Genomic DNA, 10,615 nt, shown 5'->3' with positions numbered 1-10,615 from the left:
CTGAGGCCTGCACTTCGCTAGCCTGCCTGAACTCTAACACCTATGCTCAATACTTGTGCAACCTATGCAAAAATGGTAACCAGCTGTAGGCGCGCGCTTGTAGCTCAGGAGGCAGAGCTTGGCTCGTCCACTAATTGGAAGGTTGTTGGGTTTGATCCCTGGCCCTCCTTCCGCCCACATTGTCGAAGCTATCCCTTTGGCAGCCAATATTTTACTGAAACCCCAAATTGTCTTCCTGGCTGTGCATTGCTTGCATACAAGTCATTCAATATGTATAGCCCCCATTCATAACAGAAGTTATCTCAGGACACTTTTCCCAATTTTCAAAATAGAAGCGGTCTTAAGCCCGAAAACTCTTTTAACCCAATTTACAGGAGACCCAACGTACCACCATGGAGGCAAGCCACTTTTGCGATTGGGGGGCAAGGAAAAACTTGCCTGGTTAAAAGGCAGCAAACCTAGGACAGACCCTTCGCTTCTAGGTGGGTTGGGTCACCTGCCTTTGACGCAGTTTGGGGTGAGGAAGAGATGAGAGAGAGAGAGAGTTTCGAGAGAGCGAGCAGAGATACGAGAGAGAGAGCCGGAAGAGGAGAGAGAGAGAGAGGGACGAGGGAGGACAGACAGACAGACAGACGCAACAACACATATCATAAAACATGAAGTGAAAAGATGATGATGACGATGACAGCAGCCAACATAACGACCTACAAACAGTAACTGGTAGCGAATAATAGATAATAATAATAATAATAATAATAACTAATAATAATAACAACAATTAATATCAGTATAAGCCCAAGTGCCTAGTCAAGCAGGAGCCATGCGCAGGAGGCTCCACCAGTCGGATGAAACATCCAACGATGATAAAGCACAAGAACTCCGGGGAAGAAGTGAAGTTAGTAACATGCATTAATGGGACATGAATGAGTGCAGAAAGAGAGAGAGAGGAAGAGAGGAGCTCAGTGCATCATGGGAAATCCCCCGATAGTGTATACAAGTACAAGTGCAGGTCCATTTACCATTTAACCAACGACACTATCAAGGCCAGGAAAAGTTTACCACATAATCCCTCGTACCCAACCACACAAACATGTGGTAACCTGATACACTTTACTGCCCCAACTTCTCATGGGAACAGACTACAGAAGTTAGATTTTATTAACATACAGAGAACACTGCCAATTCCAGCAGCCTAACACAACAACTCCAATAACATTACGTTGTCATCCTGGAGAAACACAACTTCCTTAAAAATATGGCTTGTGGAAGGAAAAAAATTACACAAATTCATTACCTATTGTAGTCTTAAATATCTTCTGGAAATTTCTGCATTAGAATAATTACAGTTTATAAAAGGATTTGTTAGTTAGGTGAGTATTTTGAACAGCAGGACATTGTATTGGACGCACTGAATAAAATACAGTGGCCATTTCCATGTGAACAAAGGTCAAGGCTACATACAAGAGCATGTCACCCAGAGTGAGGGGGCAGTCACCCTTGAATAGAATGATGTCACGAGTTAATGGCCATGCAAAATTGAGAGCTCTAAAACAATTTTTTTTTTATGGTTAGTAGTAAAATAAAATAAGTAAAATAAAATAGTAAGTAAAATAAGCTTATCAGATTTTCATGTTTTGTTCTACAACATAAAACACATCAGTAAATTCCCCACCTGTGAATGTGAAACGTCTTAAAAAGGCGGTTGCTAACAAGTGGCTAAATGAGATCACAGAGGTTGTCAGTGACATTAAAACACAGACTTATCTATTCACTAGTCCACCTTTACAGCCGCGTTGTGTTTATACTTGTGTTCTTGCAAACTATTCTAAATCGAACTTTACAACATGTAGACTTTAATAACAAGTTGTATTGTGGGAGTTTAGTGGTGCAACTGTTATGTAGTTCGTTAATAGCCGTTATATAACATTAGCGTTTTACTTCTGGCGATTGCATTTCCACTTCAAGAATCATAAAACAGGTGTTCATTTGTGAAGATTATCTTGCTGAACAAAATCATAACCCTTTGTTTGCCACAGAAATTATTTTCTGCAATAATCCAAAATCCAATTGCGCATCTATCACTTTTGGGGTGTAACAGACAGCATGACTGCTGCAAGGTAGGCTAATTGTTTATTCACAACCTGCTGTGTGCAGTGTAACTTTATTATAGTTAGTTATTTACCACAGTTATTATTTTTGTCAGAAACTCCTGACCTATTCTGTGTGTATTTTAAAAGCATAATCGTTGGTGAGCTTGGATGTTGAACAAACAGCGTTGACTGATCTGGTAGTAAATGTTATGTATTTAGGTTGCACCCCCCTTGAGTGGATGGAATGACAGGACTATACTGGACGTGTGCAACTCATTACATGTTCACATAATGCAACACAGCTGTTCAGCTGCCAGGCAGACACTTAAAGGACAGAAACAGGCATTTTCAACTTAAACACATTTTTTTAAGGACATTTTAACTGAGGTCAGGACCTTGGTGACCTCACAGCTGGCTACGGCTATGCCTCCCTTCCCTGGAGGTCAGTAGCTGGTACGATACCTACTACGGGGCCTGGCATTGGCCTTTGAGCAGAGCCAACTTTAATCCTAGCACCAAGACAGAAACTCACAACCTGGAGTACAACCTTTTTGCCCTCCCTTTTCCACGTCTGTTGGAGGGTTGCAGAGCAAGGTGATATGATGAAGGTGAGGCAAGGGGCTTCAAACACAGCGCTGTTAACGACTGCTGGCACGAGGAACTATTATAATATTAAACATCTCTGTCTTTCACTTTCTTTCTCTCTGATTTTCTGTCTCTTTACCTCTCTCTCATCCAGCCCCCACAGTAAAGGGTCATGGGATTTTGTGGGTGGCATCTGTAAATAGATAATCATCTCCCTTGGCAAAATAGACATACAAACACACACGCATCCTCAGACGCACCAGGCAGGGTGGTGTATGCCCCCACACACACTCTTCAAACAGGTTCTCTCTCTCTCCTGGATTAGTAAATAGGAGAATAACGGAGTGATAAGTAGGCAGGGGGTTTGCAGTGTAACTGGCAGCAGCAGCACTACAGACATACACAACTAAATAATGAAGCCCCATTTATTATTACTGCACATGGAACAAGCTGAGAGCTGTTTGAAGTGCTCTGGCTTCCCCTTCATCTCCTCTCCCTCTCTCTCTGTCTGTCTCTCTCTTTCCCTTTAATTCTGTCCTTTTCATTCCTTCCGTCTCTATCTCTTAGTCATTCTCTGTCTTCTTCCTTGTTCTTTCTTTCTCCTTTTTGTTTCCTCCATCTCTTGGATGAGCTTATCCTTTCTTGTAAAGAACAGCTTAATTATTATTATTTTTTTAAAAGATGTGTACATGCTTATAAACTACCTTAACACACATGTGTCCGAAGATAACGTCCGCCAGTCATATAATAAAATGAGGTCAGTGCATTAACAAAAGTAACAGAATTCATAAGAGGAAGGACTGACACAATCAGTATAAACACTGAAAAAATTTAATGAAAGAACATAAATGTAGGGTTATTAAGACATACTTTCTACACTAGGTCAGATATAAATATCTATGAGAGGAGCATTTTTCACAGTGCCTGCTGGTTCAGTGTCTGCAGTGACAAAATTGTGTTTGAGTGATTATTTTTAGTATTTTTCTTGCAATTCACCTTATTTTGCCAACATAAAAAAAAAATCCCTATGCAAGCCTGTTTAAAAACACTTTACTATTAAGTTAAAGCTTCTATCATAGAGACCATTACCTCAGCACTGAAGAAATCTCAGCTTCCTTGAATTAAGCATTATAAGCAGGGGTTGCAAGGGTCAAAGCCACAGCCTTCAAAGACAGAAGATGTTAAAAGTATTACAGTTTCCCTATCCTCTATGATAAAGCTACTGCTGCTCTTTATCATTAATGCTTTAAAAAAAAACTTATTCCCACAGGATTTATCTAATAGATTCAGAAGGAAAATGTAGTTTTTGCACACAAAAAATATAGAAGTTATATATATGATTGTGATCTGATTTTGAATGTACATTTTTGTGAGACTTAGTTGTACAGTAATGGTCCAATTAATATATTTTCACATTTTTCTGTTGAACTTGCTATTTGCTGTTGCAGTGACTCAATGTCACAATGTATTTATTGATGAGCAAACATGACGACAGTGTAGCTCTTTTAAACCTTGAATGCATCTGGAACACATCGTAAGAGCTACAGATAGAAACAAAAGTGAAATATTAATTTTTTATATCCTGATGACAAACTTATTTAACTAACTAATATGTACTAGCAAGCAAACTCCATCGCGATAATAGCTCCTTAACACTAAGGGCCCGTCCACACGAGTATGTTTTTGTCGAATCTGTATAAATACTTTATCGTATCAGCCTCACATCCAGACGGATACAGCGTTTTCGAGGTGTGAAAACTGTATTTTTTGAGAACGGGTCCCTAGACCGAACTCCTTATAACATTTTACAGAGACCCAACAGTACCACCATGAGAAAGCACTGAAAACCTAGGGGACAGACCCTTCGGCCTCTAGGTGGCGTGGCGTCTTGCCTTCACACCAGGTTTTGGGTGAGAGAAGAGAGAGAGAGGACAGACAGGATCCAGAGACAGAAAGACAGGACAGACAGAGGAGCCGCAGAACATACGAGTAGCACAGATACACTAACAGTAGCTGAGTCTTGAATGTGATGAACACGAAGATGATGACGGGACGACGACAACAACGGCGTGGACACCGGCACGTGATTAGCAATAATAAGTGAGACAACAATATCATAATAAGCAGTATTTCAGTAATATTTAGCAGTGGGCGGGAGTCAAGCAGGACCATGGCAGCAGGCTCCACCAGTCCTGGAGAACCTGTAAGGACGAGAAAGCACAAGAACTCCGGGGGAAGGAAGTGCGGTGAAGTTAGTAACATGCATTAATGGGACATGAATGAGTGCAGAAAGAGAGAGAGAGGAAGAGAGGAGCTCAGTGCATCATGGGAAATCCCCCGATAAAAAAGTAGAAGATCTCACCCCTTCTTCCACTAGTCGAATTAATACAATGAATGCATTGATGGTGTACAGCTGTGAGAGTTGAATTAATTTTATTGCTTTTGTACATACAGTATTCAGCTATAGTAATCATTGGTAATGAAGTAACATAGTTTTGAGTGACAGGTTCCCTGCAATCCTATCTTGTTAAAATACATCATTTCAATAATTTAAACTAAGTAAAGGCTTTCCAAAACTGTTGTAATACTGTGGCTGTAATAAAGAAGATGAAGAATAACCTTATGCAAATCTGTTCCACATATCAGTTGTTGGCCTCCTTGATTACTAATAATCAGTATCGGCCCTGAAAAAAACATATTAATCAATTCCTAGTGAAAAAAGTTAAGTTAATTAAGTTGATAACCACTGTTGTGATCCCCATTCTTTCTGCCTGGGGTTTTAGGTTTTGTCGAGCCAGCCATTGACATCAAAGACAAAGCTCATAAACAAAATAAAATAAAATAAAATAAAATATTTTTTTTTAAAAGAAGAAGAAAGCAGCATTATCTAACACACTTTCAGGTGTTATGGGCTCTAGCTAGTGTGAAGCATCCATGTTCCAACCATGTCAAGAGGGCTAAAACTGGCATAGCTATTTTCAAAGGACCTTAAACCTCAAGATATTTGAAGGAAAATGGGTTTTATGGGTATAAATGTGTTATTTTCACCTTGTGTAGGGATCCATAAACATTCTTAGAATTGCATAAATTGGGTATGACTGAAAAGGAAAAGTTCACTAGCATATTACATCACCCTGCACTTGGATACTAATTTTTGCATCACAGAGCAGTGACGAGTTTTAAAAAGAAAAACAATATTTAGTATCAAATACATGTATTGCACACTCCTCTTATGCTTGATATACAAAAAATGGCCTATAGCACTTTAATTAAAGCTAACTGCTAATTACATGTATTAAGTATTAAGTATAAATATTTATTTACTGTATTTGCATATTTTCTTCAACGTATCTGTACTTTACTTAAGTATTTATTATTCTTTCAACTTTTTACTTTTACTCTGCATTTCTACACAAATATCTATACTTTCTACTCCTTTCATTTTCAAAACAATCTTGTTACTTTAGTTTGAACAAATTTAAGGGAAATTATTGATTATTTATTATTATTATTACACACCTTCCTAACATCAAGACTGGTGCATATCACGAATGACAGACGTAACATGATGGAACAGACCAGAAAGGGCTCAACCCTATTTAAAGTTGCACTTAGCTTTGCACAATGAATGGTATAAAACTTGCTTCTCTGCATATAAACTAACAAATAGTCCAAATTGGTGTGAATTTGACTGGAAAGTCAAAAGCAGATTTCAAAACCCCAGTCATAATGGCTAAATATGGAAAATAAACTGGATCCTGTTGGAGGGGTTGTGGCGCCCAAGCAGACCTGACACATATACTAAATTTGCTGGGATACTGGCAAATTCTGTTAAATTCAAATTCAAATTCTGTGTTAAAAAGGAAATAGAATTCATCTTGGATAGAAAATTAATCTTCGACCCAAAGTTATTTATCAGGAAAAGAAAATGCAAAAAACTTATTAAGGGTCTTACTTTTAATAGCCTGGTCTGTTGTTGATTCTTGTTTCTTATTCACATGTCTCAAACTCTCAGTCCTGCAGATAGATGATGACACCACTATCTGATGGTTTGACACTGCTAATCACAGGTTATCAACTGCACCTGGCAGTTTCCCTCATTGGCTCATTTGAATTCAACTTTATTGTCATGGCGCAGAATACTGTGCAGTACAGTAGACATAAAGTAGAAGAAACTCATTGAAAACTATGACAATGGAATATGAACAATCTGTTATTTGACAAAAAAAAATTCATAACTTGTCCAAATATAGTATAAGAATTATTTAACAGTTGAATGGACAATCAGATCCAAATCATCCCCCCTATATTTGATATTCTATAAAGGTTCCCACATGTGAAAAATCTGGAAAACCTGGAAATTTAGAGACTAGTTTTCCACCTGGAAATTGATTAAAATGACCAAATATCCTGGAATAAATGTTGTCCTGGAATGTTTTTAGATGTATTGTATTTGTATTTTAGATGAAGTAAACCTGGGTGCGTATTTGTTCTGCCCCCATTATCAGTTAAGTCTGCATCAAATCTTATTAGAAATTCTGCAAATGGTCACATATACATGAATACAGCATGTTATGAACAAATTAACATTTGTTGTTGTGGTTAATAATTGTTAATTGTACTTGTAACAAACATTTCTTTTAATAGGCTAATAGGTGAATTTTCTGTAAAATAAAATAAATTCTACTTGATTTGAATGGTTATTTAAGGGCTCTGGCTAAACTAATGTCACTAATGTTTGAGGAAAACTGTAGCTCCATTCCGCTGCAGTACACAGTACAGTAAGTCTGCAGTGGAAAAATTGGCTGTGGTGAGCACAGAGAGAACTGCTGCCCTCTATTGTTAAGAAAAACTCCTGCAAAACGATTTCTTAAAAAGAGTGGGAACCCTGACTTCAGTAGTAGCTATAGGCCATCTGTATACTGGCTAGTAGTGATAGTTAGTTGCATGTATACTATGGAGATATTTATTGACACACTTGAGTAGGCAACAACATAACCAATGTACAAATATATGTAGGGTGTGTCTAGAGGGGGGACCTGAGGTGGCACTGGCTACCCCCAGCATAAGACAGTGCCCCTCTTGTGCCACCCCAATGAAAAAGTTCTGGACATGCCCCTGCAGCCAGAATCAAACTGCTTAATTCATCCATATCACAGTTTTATTAGTCTTTCTCACTATCTATTTGAGTTTTAGATGTTTGTAGATCATGTACGTATTAATGTTTAGAAATTACAATTTACAGATGTGGTAAATTTTCTATGGTTAAATTGTGTGGATCAATATTTAAACTGCAACAAGCTCAGCTTAACATGTGCATTCTGATTGCCACTCACTGTGGTGTTTTATTCTACATGTTATTAATAATGTATAATAATAATCATTAGTGTATAATCACCTGAAATAAGATCATTGTGTTTTTGTTACTTAGATGAGAATGTATTTTTATCTACAGAACACAGGTCGCCTTCCGATGGAGTCCGGATGTTTCTACAGTAGCACAAACCAAACACTGGCTCTAGGTCAGGAGTATCAGACTTTATGTGACTTTCGCAGCCACTATAGTTTCCTAATTCCCAAGTTGTCCAATACAGACAATGAGTGGTGTTCAGTTTGTTGCAATCTGCAATATAGGAGTTTGCAATGATAATCAATATGACATAGTTTTCATACCACCAAATGAGAAGTCATACTAATCTATGACATATAGGTGTTATGCAAATTATATGAGGGGGGGCTTTTATGCACATATTGGGACTTTAGTTATTATGCAAATATACTTTGTGGCCATGTGTAGTTTCTTATGCAAATTGTGTTGTGAGGAATTTTCTGTAAAACTGTGGTGACATGGTGCGATCTGATGTAAAGTTGTGGTGGCAAAGGGAATTCTTATGCTAACATATGGTAAGAGGCAGTTTTCCTTTTTTTCCTAAGTGCTGGCATGCAGTGTTTCTATGCAAATTTAGCATTTTTTATGGAAATTGAGGTGACATCGGGAGTTTCTCTAGTGTTATGGTCAGAATTGATACAAATTTCTGGTGACAAATATAGGGTGTAGTTATGTGGAAATATGTGTCTACAGGTGGTTTTTATGCAAAATGTGTTGACAAACGGAGATGTATGTGAATTTCAGGTGACATGGGCAGTTCAAAGACTAATTTCTTTCTGACAATTTTTGATGCACATATATGACTACAGGAGCGGGTGGCAACCCAGTGTATGGTAACAAGATTTTTATTTATTCATTTAATCATTCCTTAATTTATTTGAAATGAAAGTTGGACAAACATTGGACATGGTTGCCCCCCAGTTTGGTGATCCTGTATTTGTTTTTCCAGTTTTCCCTTTATGGTTAGTGAAGCTTCAGACACAGCAGAGAACCAGACACCAGCTGTTTCACCCAATGCAAAGCTTTGATGAACTGGATATATTACTATTATTAAATAAATCAATGATAGAGTAGAACATTTGAAATGTAAATATTATACTATAGCACTCTGTCAGGGTATTTTTGAAATCATATGTTTAGATCATTTCTGACTTTTTAAGAATGTGCAGACACCCCTAGAGATAGAGGTTATATAAAAGAAAGGGAGTGGGGTGAGATGGTGAAAAGACGGCAAAAGAAATAAGATAATCAAAGTGTTAAGATAGCCATGCGCGGTGGTCCCAGCTTCCTGCCTCATGTCTGTGAGCTGTGAGCCGAGCAGGATTGTGATGATGGTGAGGAAAAGCCAAAATAATGATTTCTTAGTGTCCTCTCCATCCCCCACAGTGTCACGTAGACTAGCCCTCAAAGTTAGCCCGGCTGCCACAGTCAATCTGCCTCCTCTGCCATCCTCTTCACGCTAGGCTTGGCTGACCGATGCTGCGCGTCAGGCCGGGCCTCCACTTCATACACAACAAACAATCAGTGCTCATGTTGCTGTCACAGCAGAGTTACCTCTGCACACAACAGCCTGTGGAATACAAGACGAGCAGACATTCACTCTGAGGACTCTGCTTGTGGTGTGTGACAGTGTTTGTCCCTGTTTTCCTGGCTTTGTGAGGAATTTGGATTACAGTATAAAACCTGAAAGTTAGAATGTTTTGTGCAGTCCTTCCGTTATTTTTATCTCTTTCAGTTTAGCATTTGGATTTGTATAATCAAAGGCAAATCATCTTATTTAAGATTAGGCTATGGGTACAGGGTTAGGATCATTACCTCTGCCAATATGTTTTCAAGTATGTTTGTGTAAAAATGCGGTGGACCATGGTCCAAACAACAAGAAAATACATTTAGGTTAGGATCTGGTTCCAGGTGTAAATCAAGCATTAACTTAAAAGATTTTCTTAACATTCTGAGGTATGTAATATGACGTGCTTCAAGCGCCACTCCTAGCACAGACAGGAATCGCCAAGGCCGTGGTGCATCAGTCTCCCAGAGCTGGTCAGGCTGGTCTGCTATTACGACAAAATTCTGGTACAAATTTACTACAGCAGGTGGCATAGTCTTTTCATTTAGCGGGATGTAACCTGAACCTTTTCAGCTGTGGGGGCCAGCTGTTTACCTTTTTTAATTGATTGTACCATAAGTCTACCATAAGACATTAGCTTAAAATCATGCATGCACACCGCCATTTAAATCATTGACAGTTGATTCAGTCTTCTTCCATACAGTATAATGTTCATTAAGTAAATGATGGTCAAATTTAGAGTAAAATAGACAATAAAGCAGGGTATGCTTTAGGGCTACCTTATGATTGACAGGTCATTCTCAGTGAGTCCATTCAGCTCAACGCACCAAACTCAGATCAAACTGTCAACGAGATTGTGTGTGACCAGGCGAGCCGCAATTGTTTCCTGCTATGGAAGACTTGAAACTGTGCAGCCAATGAGAGCAGCTCACTGGCAGTATGTCACCTCCGCTGGCTTGAGGTCTTTCATCCCTGCCGCTGTCA

Source organism: Morone saxatilis, unplaced genomic scaffold (genome assembly GCF_004916995.1).
Source record: "Morone saxatilis isolate NCDOM2014 unplaced genomic scaffold, NCSU_SB_2.0 Contig1, whole genome shotgun sequence".
Taxonomy (NCBI): domain Eukaryota; kingdom Metazoa; phylum Chordata; class Actinopteri; family Moronidae; genus Morone; species Morone saxatilis.
Note: the sequence above shows the minus strand (reverse complement) of the source record.